The sequence below is a fragment of the Schistocerca gregaria genome, chromosome 5 (genome assembly GCF_023897955.1).
Source record: "Schistocerca gregaria isolate iqSchGreg1 chromosome 5, iqSchGreg1.2, whole genome shotgun sequence".
Taxonomy (NCBI): Eukaryota; Metazoa; Arthropoda; class Insecta; order Orthoptera; family Acrididae; genus Schistocerca; species Schistocerca gregaria.
The window spans coordinates 511682476-511699801 of NC_064924.1; the positions used below are offsets into that span (position 1 = coordinate 511682476).

Consider the following 17326-nt stretch of genomic DNA (forward strand, 5'->3'; position numbering starts at 1 on the left):
TCCAGGACCTAAGACACTGAATTCGACACCCACTTCAGTACCCAGCCACTCTCCAGCGCTAAGAACGACATTACTTGAACGACAGGAGTCAGTTTCGTACACAAATCAAACAACTTATTTACGAAACTTAACACTACCACATACAATTGCGTTGGCTTTCGAAAACAGCCGCGACAACCATCAGTTGATCTACAAAATGCAAAACTCTGCGACATTTGTGATTAAGCACTGTTAACTTATTTCGACTTAGAAATGCGTACCGATCCGGGTCTCAACTGAAAACTTGAAACGAATTATCTCAGCCAGATACGGGAGATACTTGGAAAAATTATGATATGGGACAACAGGTAGCACAAGATACTCAATTGGGTATAATCACATTCGCAAGATACATCGGGCCTTAATAATTTTCACAGCTTGTTAGCGTTCCTTGTGCTATTACTACGGAGGATATTCATATTTAACACACACACACACACACACACACACACACACACACACACACACACACACACACACACACACACACACACACACACACACACACAACATTGAACCGATGCTAACACACACTTTGAATGAAGGATAAATACTTTAACATATAAAGATCTACTGCACCACACCAGAAATATTCTCCTTTCCCCAACCGACAACAGTCTTTACTTACGTCTGGACCGTCTCTACAGAAAATCGGAATCAGGTCCAAAGCGACGATTCGTTTCTGCGGAATCAGAGTTCTGCATCCGTGCAACGGGCGGTTAATAGCAGCCACTCCAGTTTGTTCACTTCCACTACTGAACAAACATTCTCTCCTGTAAACAGTCCTATTATTACCTCGCAGGAATGTGCCTTCCCACGCGGCCGCACTGCACTAACACACCAATGTTCCTCAAATCCTACGGAGACGTATCGATCGCGAAACATGTCGATGTATTCGAGTTTCTGCGATAAATTCCTGGTCTTTCATCCCGTTTACATGCGACTTCACAAACCGGATTTAGTAAACCGATTTTTGCAATAAAGCTTATGGATGGTCATGTAAACACTTGAGAGTCGACTCTGGAAACCCACTTTTAGTTGTCGGTTTTCCAATTCCTCAATCAATTCACTCTCGCATGTAAACGCAATCCATTTTGAATCTTGTTAGGGCTATTATCCTTTGTTTTGTTTTAAAATTTTTCTGCTAATATGGACGGACTGGCTTTTTGTACAGTGAAGGGTAAGTTGAAATATTAGACTGGAGCTGTTTACACTTTGTCTAATTGAAGAGAAATAGCGATTGTGCAAACTAAATCAGATATGTAACAGATGTTTTATTTTTTTTTTTTTTCAGGCGCCATATTCAACTGGGCTAGCAAATCAGCTTCAGACCTTGACACGTGAACACCATAACGAAAAACTGTTTCCGAATTTCGTTTTTCGTCTTTCGGAAGATGTCTCGCATGTGAACGTAGTGTTAGATAGAAACCACGTAACGAAACTACGAAAACCGCTGCCCTACGTAGTCTGATCCAAACAAACACGATTTTTGATAACGCTTTCTTTAATAGATTAACTGTGTTATACGCTCCAGCGAGAACTATTCAAGTTTACTTTGAATTTCTAAGTACTCCTTGAAACGAATAGAATGGAGATGTACAAAATGCGGCTGAAAAGTTCGGTGAATGGTCTCAGGAAATAAAGGAACCCAGAGTTACAAACGAAGTACATTTACTGAACTTCACAGCAATCACCGTCAGCTACAACACACTTCTGACAACAGTGTGTAAAGTTGTTGGAAATTGTCAAGAAACACTTGTTGCGTAATAGTTCGAAGTGTCGTGGTCGCGCGTTGTTGAAAACCGAAATGTCTGCGAATGTTCGTGAACAATAGTACTTACACCAACTTTGCTTTTCTTTAGCTCTTCTGCTGTTATTCTCAAAGTCAGCCGCCTTTCATCAGCAAACTTCCGTCGCAGTCGTGTCATTGCAAAATGGAGCAACGAGTTAACATGAAGTTAGGTTTCAAATTAGAGAAAACGGCAGCGGAGACTCAAGGAATGCTAGTGAAAGAGTACGGTGTTCAAGCTGTACCTATAAAGTGTGTACTTGTGTGGTTTAAACGCATTAGAGACCGAAAGCACGGCGTCGAGGATGAGCTAGGTTCCGGTGAAGACGCAGAATCCCAGAGAGCATCGAACGAGAGCGACCGATGCTTGTGGGTGATAGACATCTATCTTTGAGAACGACAGCAGGAAACGGTGAGCAAAGGCAGAGTAAGCACTAGTCTTCAGAATCTTAGTGGAGTTGAAAAATACATAATAATTTATGAAGCGTAAGTTTTGAAATAATCCATGGATTTTTCATTAGTGGACAGTCAAAGTATTCAGTTCAAAGATTTTCCTTCTTGAAATAATAGTGTTTAAAACTTCTGTTATTTAGTTAACAGTGTTTCTCACATTGTGTTGTGACTGAAGTGTTCATCCACTATCTCAATCTACAGGTAAATCAGTTTCTCGGTCCACATGCTAATAGTTCGGCCAGATATAAATTTCATAATGCAATAACAAGAAGGAAGAATAAGCAACTGGCTACAAATATTCAAACAGTACCAGATACAGGTATCGCATGTTCCACTTGAGCTAAATAATATAAGGAAGTGAAAGTTCCTTCATAATTCAAATAATAACCAGTACAGAAGATAGAATTATTTCATAGCTATTTCAATAGTGGTAGAGGTAATCAATGAACCTCTTGTCCAAGTTAGTAGTGCTCCACGGTTAGCAATCGTTTACCTACAATTATTGTTATCTTCCTACTGTATTCTACAGATAGTAAGTGTTAAGTGAAAACATTGAAACTCCTCCTCTGTAGTTCAAGTCATATCACTGAAACACTAGCTGCTAGATTGTGCTGCTGTCTTGTATCTTACCAGCAAAACGAAAGTTCAGTATCAAGTAAAGCAAACCCCAATAGTTAAATTACTTTATGAACCATGCTAGCATTTGGTGCAAGTTCGCCTAATTAGGCAGGCGACCGTTTCTTTATAAGTAATTATTATTCACTTGATTACCAATCGAACATTGGTTCGATTTCCATTTATCTTGCTATTGCTTACATTCAGTAGAAATCTTCAGGGCAACAAAATTAGTTCAATACCCTACCGTTATACGCCATCACGATCACAAAGTAAAAGCCCTTTCACAGGAATTACGTTGTCGGCTTATCACTAATTTAGTATTAGCCAGTAATGTTATAAGAGCACTAAGCACTTGAAAATGGGAAACAGCCGACAGAAACTAATAGTGGTATAAGTGTCGATAATAGTACAATGACCTGGCAGGAAAATGGATTTGTCCTTTAGTTTTAAAAACGTTAATAACCAAAAACTTCAAGAGCGGAACTAAATAAATAAACTGTCGCCATCTGTCATGAAATGTATTTCAGAGTTCTTTCAGAGAACGACGAAAATCGATAAGAAAAATTTTGGTTATGTGTGCGGAAAAAAAAAATTCACAAATCACGACTTCTCATAGGCGTGTACAGACACTTTGGAGATGAAATGTATGGCGCCCAATGAGGCTTTCTCTGCGTCTACAGCCCCCACAATAAATATGTTGACTGCAGGTTGTCCATGAGAGAAATAATTTAATTCAACTGGTCAACTGGTATTGTAACACTAACGTTTTGTAAGAGGAAGGGTAATATAACGTTTTAAATAAAACCGTATTATTGAAGCTCATGTTGGCGTTATTTTCTCACAAAAATTGGGATCATTTCAGACACTACCCTGTCAATCTCCGGCTTGCTTTCCTGGTGACTGATATGGATGCATGAATTTATATTCTTGTAAAGACATTTTATGGAAACAAAATTAATTCTTCAGCAGCTGTTATTGTAGTGGAAGAATTTTGGTACTAGAAACCTAACATGGAGCAGTTGATTGGACAATTTAGGGATGCGTACCAAGAATGTGTGTTTATGCCTAATAATATAAGTTGTGCTAATAGTTACTATGATTTTAGTCAAGGTCGATACAGACCTTTGTGGTATACATATTAGAACCTCAATAAAGCTCAACCTCAAAAGTCATACCTCAGACACCCAGCCGTAGGCTATCCTAGAAAATTGCCTAGTGGTCCACACCCCCTTCCCCCTGTAACCTCTCCTCTCTCCACCAAAAAATGTTATCTGATCAATGCCATAGCGTGATATACTGACGGTTTTAACCCAGCTCAGACCGTAAGCTGTATGTTTTCTCATGGTTTAGATGATTCCCTAACGCTACCTTTGTGTCGTGGAGTCGAATCCAAGGTGCACCGGTTGAGGTACTGGGTTTGAAAGGCTGGCAGTTTCAAACTCCGTCCGAACTTTCAGATTTAGGTTTAGCTGGTTTTCCCCAAATTGCTGAAGGTAAATTGTAAGAGTACTCCTTTCAAGAGAATACGCCCAACTGACTTTCTGATCCATCCCTGTGCTCCATTTCTAATGACGTTGTCGTCGATGAGGAATTAAACTTTTATCGTCCCTCCTTTCTTACAACACTACAGAGTTGTCAAAAAGTAGAAAGAGGTGCTAAATGTTAACAGCTCTGTCTCTCTAATTCTATCTCATATATATTACTTTTGCCAATTTATGTCTAAAAATTACGTCAATAAAATTGTTTGTTCTAGAATGAAGTCAATAAAATACTCAGAGATACTTGTTGCGATATATATTCGTCCCTAGGCTCTAGAATACTCAAAAAAATCTTCTACATCTACATCTACATGACTACTCTGCAATTCACATTTAAGTGCTTGGCAGAGGGTTCATCGAACCACTGGAGCTCCCAACTACCAGTAAGCCCACCCTCTGCGATTGCCCGGACCTTGAAGGCTGAGAATGATCAGGGCAGGCAGCTGCATCTGGCTCAGCCAGAGACAGTGCCTGAAATCGGTTTGTCAGACGCACCGGGGAGGCTTTCTGATCAGCCTCCGGGGACGCCTTTCGCTGCTTGCCACGCCTTGGAACGACCTCCCAATCAACCACAGGCGAGGGCTCAGCCCCACTGCGGGCAGCAACCGGGGCAACCACAGCGGCAGACCGATCTGGGGACAGACGGGACGAGGTTGACATCCCCGTGATACCCGAGTCCGGCTCCCCACAGTGGTGCCCAATGGCAACAGCCTCAAGCTGCGCGACCGAAGTCAGCGCCGACTGCAGCTGTGAGCGAAGGGATGCCAAGTCAGCCCTCATCTGAACACAGCAATCGCAGTCCCTGTCCATTGTAATTGATGTTTAACGACAGTTACCGAAACACGAGTCCGTGCCTAGATAACGCAAACAGAACACGCAAAGAATGTATCAACTAACCTGTACAAATGCCTAACGACTGCGCTACAATCTGCTGAATTTACGATTACAGTAGCTAAAACTCGAAATTGCACCTCCTATACGAAACTCACACGCAATTTAAATAAGAATCTACGAAGTAAACACTAAAGCACGATGCTACAACTGTCAAATACTATAACCCACTATTCAGCAGTGGCTCTTAACTCAGACACTTTCATGGGAGAGATGCACGTGACGAAATCTCATCCACATGACATTGCCTTATTCCCTTTCTTGAGCACAAACTCGAAAAATTTGTTCATATATACTCCAGATAAAATGAAAAGTGTTTTATAAACAATTATTGTAAATAGTTAGAATATGTTTTCAATAAATACTTTTACCACTTGTAGTTTACTAAGTATCGTAAATAGATACAATATGTTCTCAATAATTTTTTACCTCTTCTGCTTTAAAGTTTATCCATGTATTCCAGCTACCACACAATCCCATATTAACTTCCTGGGCAGAAATGGTTCAAATGGCTCTGAACACCATGGGACTTAACTTCTAAGGTCATCAGTCCCCTACAACGTAGAACTACTTAAACCTAACTAACCTAAGGATATCACACACATCCATGCCCGAGCCAAGATTCGAACCTGCGACTGTAGCGATCGCACAGTTCCAGACTGTAGCACCTAGAACCGCTCGGCCACTCCGGCCGGCTCTCTGGGCAAAACTGCTCACCCCTGCTAGTATACTATGAATTACTATTATACTAAAACCGTCTTATCTTTTTCCAGTTTTATTTACTGATTATCTATCAGAAACTTCCACTGACAATTGACAGTGGACAGTGATAATGGTATGATAAGATCCTGCCACCAATATTTCATTATCTATGCTTGCTATACTATCGTTCTTATGCTCTTGAATACCTCTTATGTATGTCACAATCCTGGTTAAAGCTACTGCTTATGATAATTCATCTCAGTGCATTTCTCCAGAGTCCATAGGTAACAATTAATTAAAATATGGTATGCTGTTAACTGTTCATAAACAAGTATCCTTTGATGCTGCTGTTGAGCACACCATGTAGAAACTGTATCAAATAAGACATCTTTAGCTAAAAATTTTCATAAGTGTGCCTTTCTGTCTGCTTGTTGCTAAGTCTTCCAGCGATGTTGTGTGGTTGAAGTATTGTTTTTGTCGAATGTATTTCCTGTGGTAAACTTTGGTAAACTGTAATCTCTGGCTGTCTCGTATTATTCGATTTTTTATATCAACTCTTTATCCTGATGGATAATTTTAATAAAGTTTTTATACATTATTTGCCCATTTAGTATTTTCTACAGGTATTTATGTGTATGTACATAGATACAGTCTTCCAGAATGTTTATTAATATTTCTTTTTCTTTCCGTGTCCTGTTTATAATTTGGATAGCTAGTTCTTTATTATCTGTGTGCTATAAGGTTTCTAGGTTGTGGAGAAAAGTAGATGGATTGGTGTCGCTGTCTCAAACGTATTCTCGGTCCAAATAGTGAGGTACCTACGCACCTGAGCTATTTAGAATTTACCGCAGCCTTCACGCTGTATTTTGTGTATTCCCTCGTTGGAGTGTATTGGTGACTGTGTTTCACCTGACTGAATTTGTATTATATTTATCTTTCTTTTCTGGCGAATATTTCGTTTATTGCGATTACCAAATGGATATACCTTTAGAGTATCTTTGATGACTACTCAGTGTAGCTTTACTGATCTGATTAGGGTATTTTCTGGGTTTATTTTAACTTTAACTTAGAATTTGTTTGAGATTTCGTTTCTTGAATATACGTTAGTAAACAGAATTCTCTTTCAACTACATCAATTACGTAAGTTACAAAAATCTCGGTTATTAAATTCATAATTTCAATTTTATTTTGTATGTCTGTGTACTTTACTCGCAATTCTGACAAATGCATAGACTACTTGACTGCAGGATCGCAGCTACAAGTTGTTATGTACAGTGAATTAGCTGTGGTGCGTGAAAGCAGATGTCTGCAACTCGACCCTGTCCCCACATTGAGTCATTGTTTCTAAACAGAGCGGCGCACAGCAGAAGTACCTAAAGTAAGATTAACCACCAGTAGGACACCACTTGTTTGCTCGCATGGTATACTACTTAGCAGAGAAATACACTGGCAGTAACAGTTAGGTACTGTCAGAGATGCTATAATAATTATCTCATTCTCAACCACCTTGTAGACAATTCTTGGGGGAGTACGTGTAAAAATTTAACTATTAGACGGAAAAAATCGCTTTCTTTCATCACCAAAATTGTTTTTAAGTGATACACAATAGTGTCAAATTGTATGTTGCCTAATAAGTGAGAGAACTTCAAAAAAAGGAAAGTCAAATTCTAATATAAGTATAAATGATATCTGGAAAACTAGTTCCCTCTTATCAGCAAAAGTGATTTTGATAATCTATCTTCATTACTTTGCGGAAATTTTAAGGGTCAAAATTATATGGGTAAAAAAATCATAAACTCGAATTTACAGGGTATACGACAACTTGACTGAGCAGTGCGTTTGTAATTTGTTAACGTTTGATATCACACACCTGTCTGCCGACTGGACGTTTGCAGTACTACCATGAGAAATAATACGCTATCTAATAATAATGAGAAGCACAAAATTGATTTTCTCTTGAATTATTACTTTTATTGTTAACCGGTTTTCGGCCTACAAGGCCATCTTCAGACATTTACTGTCGACTGTCATCATGAACCCCATGAACCATGGACCTTGCCGTTGGTGGGGAGGCTTGCGTGCCTCAGCGATACAGATGGCCGTACCGTAGGTGCAACCACAACGGAGGGGTATCTGTTGAGAGGCCAGACAAACATGTGGTTCCTGAAGAGGGGCAGCAGCCTTTTCAGTAGTTGCAGGGGCAACAGTCTGGATAATTTACTGATTTGGCCTTGCAACATTAACCAAAACGGCCTTGCTGTGCTGGTACTGCGAACGGCTGAAAGTAAGGGGAAACTACAGCCGTAATTTTTCCCGAGGACATGCAGCTTTACTGTATGATTAAATGATGATGGCGTCCTCTTGGGTAAAATATTCCGGAGGTAAAATAGTCCCCCATTCGGATCTCCGGGCGGGGACTACTCAGGAGGATGTCGTTATCAGGAGAAAGAAAACTGGCGTTCTACGGATCGGAGCGTGGAATGTCAGATCCCTTAATCGGGCAGGTAGGTTAGAAAATTTAGAAAGGGAAATGGATAGATCAAAGTTAGATATAGTGAAGTTCGGTGGCAGGAGGAACTAGGCTTTTGGTCAGGTGAATACAGGGTTATAAATACAAAATCAAATAGGGGTAATGCAGGAGTAGGTTTAATAATGAATTAAAAAATAAGAGTGCGGGTAAGCTACTACAAACAGCATAGTGAACGCATTATTGTGGCCAAGATAGACACAAAGCCCATGCCTACTACAGTAGTACAAGTTTATATGCCAACTAGCTCTGCAGATGATGAAGAAATTGATGAAATGTATGATGAGATAAAAAAAAATATTCCAGTAGTGAAGGGAGATGAAAATTTAATAGTCATGGGTGACTGGAATTCGTCAGTAGGAAAAGGGAGAGAAACAAACATAGTAGGTGATTATGGATTTGGGCTAAGAAATGAAAGAGGAAGCCGTCTGGTAGAATTTTGCACAGAGCATAACTTAATCATAGCTAACACTTGGTTCCAGAATCATAAAAGAAGGTTGTGTACATGGAAGAATCCTGGAGATACTAAAAGGTATCAGATAGATTATATAATGGTAAGACAGAGATTTAGGAATCAGGTTTTAAATTGTAGGACATTTCCAGGGGCAGATGTGGACTCTGACCACAATCTGTTGGTTATGACCTGTAGGTTAAAACTGAAGAAACTGCAAAAACGTGGGAACTTAAGAACATGGGATCTGGATAAGCTGAAAGAACCAGAGGTTGTACAGAGTTTCAAGGAGAGCATAAGGGAACAATTGACAGCAATGGGGTAAAGAAACACATTAGAAGAAGAATGGGTAGCACTGAGGGATGAAGTAGTGAAGGCAGCAGAGGATAAAGTAGGTAAAAAAGACGAGAGCTGCTAGAAATCCTTGAGTAACAGAAGAAATATTGAATTAAATTGATGAAAGGAGAATATATAAAAATGCAGTAAATGAAGCAGGCAAAAAGGAATACATACATCTAAAAAATGAGATCGACAGGAAGTGCAAAATGGCTAAGCAGGGATGGCTAGAGGACAAATGTAAGGATGTAGAAGCTTATCTCACTAGGGGTAAGATAGATACTGCCTACATGAAAATTAAAGAGACCTTTGGAGAGAAGAGAACCACGTGTATGAATATCAAGAGCTCAGATGCCAACCCAGTTCTAAGCAAAGAAGGGACAGCAGAAAGGTGGAAGGAGTATCTAGAGGGCCTATACAAGGGCGATGTGCTTGAGGACAATATTATGGAAATGGAGGAGGATGTAGATGAAGACGAAATGGGAGGTAAGATATTGCGTGAAGAGTTTGACAGAGCACTGAAAGACCTGAGTCGAAACAAGGCCCCCGGAGTAGAAAAGATTCCATTAGAACTACTGACGGCCTTGGGAGATCCAGTCATGACAAAACTCTACCAGCTGGTGAGCAAGATGTATGAGACAGGTGAAATACCCTCAGACTTAAAGGAGAATATAATAATTCCAATCCCAAAGAAAGCAGTTGCTGACAGATGTGAAAATTACCGAACTATCAGTTTAATAAGTCACAGCTGCAAAATACTAACGCGAATTCTTTACAGACGAATGGAAAAACTGGTAGATGCGGACCTCGGGGAGGATCACTTGGATTCCGTAGAAATGTTGGAACACGTGAGGCAATACTGACCTTACTACTTATCTTAGAAGAAAGATTAAGAAAAGGCAAACCTACGGTTCTAGCATTTGTAGACTTAGAGAAAGCTTTTGACAATGTTGACTAGAATACTCTCTTTCAAATTCTGAAGGTGTCAGGGGTAAAATACAGGGAGCGAAAGGCTATTTACAATTTATACAGAAACCAGATGGTAATTATTAGAGTCGAGGGGCATGAAATGGAAGCAGTGGTTGGGAAAGGAGTGAGACAGTGTTGTAACCTCTCCCCGAAGTTATTCAATCTGTATATTGAGCAAGCAGTAAAGGAAACAAAAGAAAAATTTGGAGGAGGTATTAAAATTCATGGAGAAGAAATAAAAACTTTGAGGTTCACCGATGACATTATAATTCTATCAGAGACTGCAAAGGACTTGGAAGAGCAGTTGAACGGAATGGATAGTATCTTGAAAAGAGGATATAAGATGAACATCAACAAAAAGCAACACTAGGATAATGGAATGTAGTCAAATTAAATTGGGTGATGCTGAGGGAATTAGATTAGGAAATGAGACACCTAAAGTAGTAAAAGAGTTTTGCTATTTAGGAAGTAAAATAACTGATGATGGTCGAAGTAGAGAGGATATAAAATGTAGACTGGCAATGGCAAGGAAAGCGTTTCTGAAGAAGAGAAATTTGTTAACATGGAATATAGCTTTATGTATCAGGAAGTCGTTTCTGAAAGTATTTGTATGGAGTGTATCCATATATGGAAGTGAAACATGGACGATAACTAGTTTGGACAAGAAGAGAATAGAAGCTTTCGAAATGTGGTGCTACAGAAGAATGCTGAAGATTAGATGGGTAGATCACGTAACTAAAGAGGAGGTATTGAATAGGATTGGGGAGAAGTTTGTGGGACAACTTGACTAGAAGAAGAGATCGGTTGGTAGGACATGTTTTGAGGCATCAATGGATCACAAATTTAGCATTGGAGGGCAGCGTGGAGAGTAAAAATCGTAGAGGGAGACCAAGAGATGAATACACTAAGCAGGTTCAGAAGGATGTAGGTTGCAGTAGGTACTGGGAGATGAAGCGGCTTGCACAGGATAGAGTAGCATGGAGAGCTGCATCAAACCAGTCTCAGAACTGAAGACAACAACAACAACAACAACAACAACATCAAAGAAGCTAGATGGTAGCAGACAACACTGGAAGAGAAGTAACACATCTAGACTGAAATAAAAACATACAACAATTAACATCTTTGCAATGAAAAAGTAAAAACTGAATAGTACATAAATAGCAATGAAGTAGACAGGAAAACCTTCAGCACAAAATAGGAATAGCATGCCTACATAACAGTTGCTGTTAATAAACAAAACTTATAAAATAAAATTAGTACTAGACAAGACTGCATTAGGTGGTGTGAAACATGGAGTGTAATACACAACCAATTATAAGAAGAGGCAGTTATAAACGTTAATACATAAGGAACTTAAGCAATATCAATATAATAAACAGAAATAAGTAAATGCAGGAAAATGGAGGTGTTTGAAGGAACCTACAGTTTGAGAGTGTGGTGGTACTGCATTTTAACATTAACATTAAAATCGAAGCAGTGGCTTTGTACCAGTTTTCATTAAATAAATGAGCAAAGTAAAATATGAACAGTATTTGATGAGACAACTACAAGGGATGTTAAATATGGACAGTAATACAAATACCAGTTAAAAGAAAGCGTTAATTATTGAAACTACAGTCTATGTGGAATACAAAGACAACTTCAACAAAACAAAACAAATTAATGAATACATGAAAATGGGAATATGTAGGATGAGAGAGTGTGGGAAATAATGAACAACATAGATGATCGTATGAAATTTAGGAGAGGGGAAGTGTTGAGCTGTGTCTCATCATTTAGGATGAGATCTGGACTGTGAGCAAGATGTATGTTAATTTCCAGGGCTTCCAGCAGGTTGAGTTTATAGTCTTTGTTTGCTAAGTGAAGCACATTGGACACAGGCTGGTCGTTGTGACCCTCACTCAGTACATGTTCAACAAATGCTGAGTCTGAATTCTGGAACCTCCAGTTGCGTTCATGTTCAGCCAGCCTAGTTGATACGTCTCTGCCTGACTGACCAATGTCAAATTTGTCACAATCAGAACAGCTGATGTTGTATACCCCACTGTTGGCTAATAACTGGATCTTGTCTTTGCTATAAAAAACACACTGGGCTGTCGTGTTCCTGACATAGTAGAAAAACCTATACTTGCAGGATTTCAGTGCTTTGGCTACAATCTGTGATACCTGACCTAGAAATGGTAGTGTACACCATTTCTTGCAGACAGTGGATGAGGAAGCACGTGGGGCATAGAGGAGGGGTATAATTTTCCGTTTTTGTTTCCTGTGTGAGATGTGGTCAATAAGAACTGGATTGTAACCACTGGCTGTGGCAATAAACTTTATTTTATCTAATTCTGCTTTAAAATTCTCTCTGGACATAGGGATAGGTATGACACAGTTTACCATTGAGTGAAAATCAGTATGTTTGTGAGGTACGGTGTGTTGTGAGCAAGAAGGTATTAATGTGTCTGTAGTAGTTGTTTTTCTGTAAATTTCGAGACAATATGTGTGTGTACTCATGTCAATGGTGAGATCGAAGAAGTTTATGGATTTGTTGCCAATATCCATTACATTGCCACTCTTCATTTACATTGATAACTGTCTCTTCTTATAATTGGTTGTGTATCACTCTCCATGTTTCACGCCAACTGATACAGCCTTGTGTAGTACTATTTTATTTTATTAGTTTTGTTTATTAAAAGAACTGTTGTGTAGGCATGCCATTCCTATTTTGTGCTAATGATTTTCCTGTCTACTCCATTGTTATTTATGTACTGTTCAGTTTTTACTTTTGCATTGCAAAGATGTTATTTGCTGTATGTTTCTACTTCAGTCTAGATGTGTTACTTCTCTTCCAATGTTGTCTGCTAACATTTAAATACTTTGGTGATAATACTCAGTAAATGTCTGAAGATGGCCTCGTAATCTGAAAACCGGTTAACAGTAAAAGTAATTTTGTAGAACAAAAGCAAATTTTCATTTATTATAATGTTGTTCTACCAAGAACCGACAGAAGATTCTGTTAATATGATAAAATGTACCACAACAGTACAATTATCCGTCTTTTATAGTGGATTACTGAGGCAAAAAGCAAAGTCAACACGACACTTTTGGTTTAACAAACAGTGTTTGCAACGCAAAATTACGCCATAATACGACTGCATAAAGCCAAGAGGAACATCCGCCGCTCCAAAGAAAGCCGGTTACGTCGCAAGATACCCGTGGATAAAGGAAGAAATGCAATCATGTTCGTGACAACGTGTGTACACATTTAAAAGTGGTACATATGGCAATCACATCTAAGTTACACCCCTGTGAGCTCATCGTTTTCAATCGAGAAGCTCGTCAAAGTGTAAGTGATCTTATTCACGACGTATTTTCCCGGCTGACCAACAAATTATCTGTGATTAGGAAGGTGAGTGTACCTTTAACCTCAAACTGTAAACAAAATTCTTCGCAACGCGTAATTGACCTATCGAACTTGGTTCTGTCTCCAAACGAACAAAAAGTGCTTGAGAAAGGTTTTTAAATATGCTCCTGCCCACTTTCCATCAGAAAAACAACTGAATGTTGATATTGAATATGCCCTAACGAAAGACACCACTGCAAAATATATAGTTGACAATGCATTAAAGAACGAAACCAAATTCGTGTATAACATTCCATGGTCTATTGACTTTCACACCCTCAAGTCCTTAAAACAGAAATTACAACACACTTTCACACCCTCAAGTCCTTAAAACAGAAATTACAACACCAAGGTATCATTGTCACAAAATGTGATAAAGGCAACAGTATTGTGCTTTTGAACAAATGTGATTATGTGGATAAAGTTCATGATTTCCTGAATACCACAGGCTTCCAAGTCCTTCCTAAAGACCCTACTAAATTGTTCAAAGAGAATGTTAAATATGCTATCACTTCATGCAAAAGCATATTTTCTGAATTTAAAGCAAAACTGTCAACTTATATGAATCCAGTGTCTCATAGAATGTATGGGCTTCCTAAACTTCATAAACAAGATATTCCTATTCGTTGAGCTGTATCATCATTCACAGCTCCATCTTACAAACTAGTCAGTAAACTGGACATACTAATTAAGAGCAAGACTAAATTCAAACCAAAACATTGTATTTCAACTCTGTGGACCTAGTACACAAGTTTAAAAGTATATCTGTCTCACACAGTGATAAATTAGTATCTTTTGATGTCAGCAGTTTGTTTTCTAACATACCAGTAGCAGAATGAATTGATATTTTGACAGTGCTGATGCACAAGCCTAATGTCAAGCCTGTGGAATTGAATGACTTGACATTGGCCACACAGACATGCCTCGCACAGAACTATTTCCAGTTCCAAGGGACGTTTTATAAACAATTAGATGGCTTAGCTATGGGTTCCCCTCTTAGTCCACTGTTAAATGAAACATTTATGGACAATTTTGAACAAAATTTTCTAAAAACAGAACCTTTGAGTGCAAACGTCAAATACTCGTTTAGATATGTATATGTTGTCCTGTGTATGTGGACTGGTACTACAAGACAACTCAACACATTCTTGAAAAACCTAAACAGTCAACATAAAAATATGCAGGTCACTATGGAGATTGGCAAGAAATCAATATACATCATAGATTTCACCACTGACATCAGTGCACACACAGATTGTTTCAAAATTTACAGAAAAACAACAACTACAGACACATTAATACCTTCTTGCTCACAACACACCATACCTCACAAACATACAGCTGTCCACTCAATGATACACTGTCTCATACCCTTCCCCTGTCCAGAGATGATTTTAAAGCAGAGTTAGATAAAATAAAGTTTATTGCCACAGCCAGTGGCTACAATCCAGTTCTTATCGACCACATCTTGCACAGGAAACAAAAACGGAAAATTATACCCCTCCTCTATCCCCCCCCCCCCTGCTTCCTCATCCACTGTCTGCAAGAAATGGTGTACACTACCATTTCTAGGTCAGGTATCACAGATTGTAGCCAAAGCACTGAAATACTGCAAGTATAGGTGTTTCTACTATGTCAGGAACACGACAGCCCAGTGTGTTTTTATAGCAAAGACGAGATCCAGTTATTCGCCAACAGTGGGGTATACAACATCAGCTGTTCTGATTGTGACAAATTTGACATTGGTCAGTCAGGCAGAGACATATCAACTAGGCTGGCTGAACATGAACGCAACTGGAGTTTCCAGAATTCAGACTCAGAATTTGCTGAGCATTTACTAAGTGAGGGTCACAACGACCAGCCTGTGTCCAATGTGCTTCACTTAGCAAACACAGGCCATAAACTTAACCTGCTGGAAGCCCTGGAAATTAACATACATCTTGCTCACAGTCCAGATCTCATCCTAAATGATGAGACACAGCTCAACACTTCCCCTCTCCTAAATTTCACACGATCATCTTTGTTGTTCATTATTTCCCACACTCTCTCATCCTACATATTCCCATTTTCATGTATTCATTAATTTGTTTTGTTTTGTTGAAGTTGTCTTTGTATTCCACATAGACTGTAGTTTCAATAATTAACGCTTTCTTTTAACTGGTACTTGTATTACTGTCTATGTTTAACACTCCTTGTAGTTGTCTCATCAAATACTGTTCATATTTTACTTTGCTCATTTCTTTAATGAAAACTGGTATACAGCCACTGCTTTGATTATAATGTTAATGTTAAAATGCAGTACCACCACACTCTCAAACTGTAGGTTCCTTCAAACACCTCCATTTTCCTGCATTTACTTATTTCTGTTTATCATATTTATATTGCTTAAGTTCCTTATGTATTAACATTTACAACTGCCTCTTCTTATAATTTGTTGTTTATTACTCTCTATGTTTCGCCCCACCTGATACAGTCTTGTCTAGTACTAATTTTATTTTATAAGTTTTGTTTATTAATAGCAATTGTTATGTAGGCATGCTATTCCTATTTTGTGCTGAAGGTTTTCCTGTCTACTTCGTTGGTATTTATGTACTATTCAGTTTTTACTTTTTCTTTGCAAAGATGATAATTGCTGTATGTTTTTACTTCAGTCTAGATGTGGTACTTCACTTCCAGTGTTGTCTGCTATCATCTAACTTCTTTGATGATGGTACACAGTAAATGTCTGAAGATGGCCTTGTAGGCCGAAAACCGGTTAACAATAAAAGTAATATTTCAGAAGAAAAACAATTTTGTGCTTCTCATTTATTATTAGATAGCGTATTATTTCTCAAGGTAGTACTGCAAACGTCCAGTCGGCAGACAGGTGTATGATATTAAACGTTAACAAATTACAAATGCACAGCTCATTCAAGTTGTCGTGTACCCTGTAAATTCGAGTTTATAATTTTTTACCCATATAATTTTGACCCTTAAAGTTTCAACAAAGTAATTAAGCTAGATTATCACAATCACTTTTGCTGATTAGAAGGAATTAGTTTTCCAGACGCCATTTGTACTTATATTAGAATTTGACTTTTCCTTCTTTGAAGTTCTCTTATTTATTAGGCAACATATACAATTTGACACTATTGTGTATCACTTAAAAACAATTTTGGTGATGAAAGAGAGCGATTTTTTCCGTCTAATAGTTTAATTTTTTACACGTTCTTCCCCAACAATTGTCAACAAGGTGGTTGAGAATGAGATAATTATTATAGCATCTCTGACAGTACATAACCGTTACTGCCAGTGTATTTCTCTGTTAAATAGTATACTATGCGAGCAAACAGGTTGTGTCCTACTGGTGGTTAATCTTACTTTAGGTACCTCTGCTGTGCACAGCTCAATCACTGTGGGCCCAGTGTCGGTCTGCAGACATCTGCTTTCATGCACCACAGCTAATTCACTGTATTTAACAACCTGTAGCTGTGATCCTTCAGTCAAGTAGTCTATGCATTTGTCAGAATTGTGAGTTAAGTACACAGATATACAAAATAAAATTTTAATTATGAATTTAATAACCGAGATTTTTGTAACGTCTGTAATTGATGTAGTTGAAAGAGAATTCTGTTTACTA

At 38.5% G+C, this 17326-nt stretch overlaps 1 protein-coding gene across 2 annotated transcripts in view; it reads right to left on the minus strand.

Annotated features, from left to right (window-relative positions):
* Positions 1-1002, minus strand: part of LOC126272935 (uncharacterized) — a 137062-nt gene extending 136060 nt beyond the window's left edge. Inside the window, exon 1 of one of the 2 annotated variants that reach the window (XM_049976233.1) lies at positions 668-1002. The gene's annotated coding sequence lies outside the window, so the exon portion shown is untranslated. The remainder of the gene's footprint in view (positions 1-667) is intronic. The other variant, XM_049976234.1, reaches the window with a different exon arrangement.
* Positions 1003-17326: the final 16324 nt, after the last annotated feature.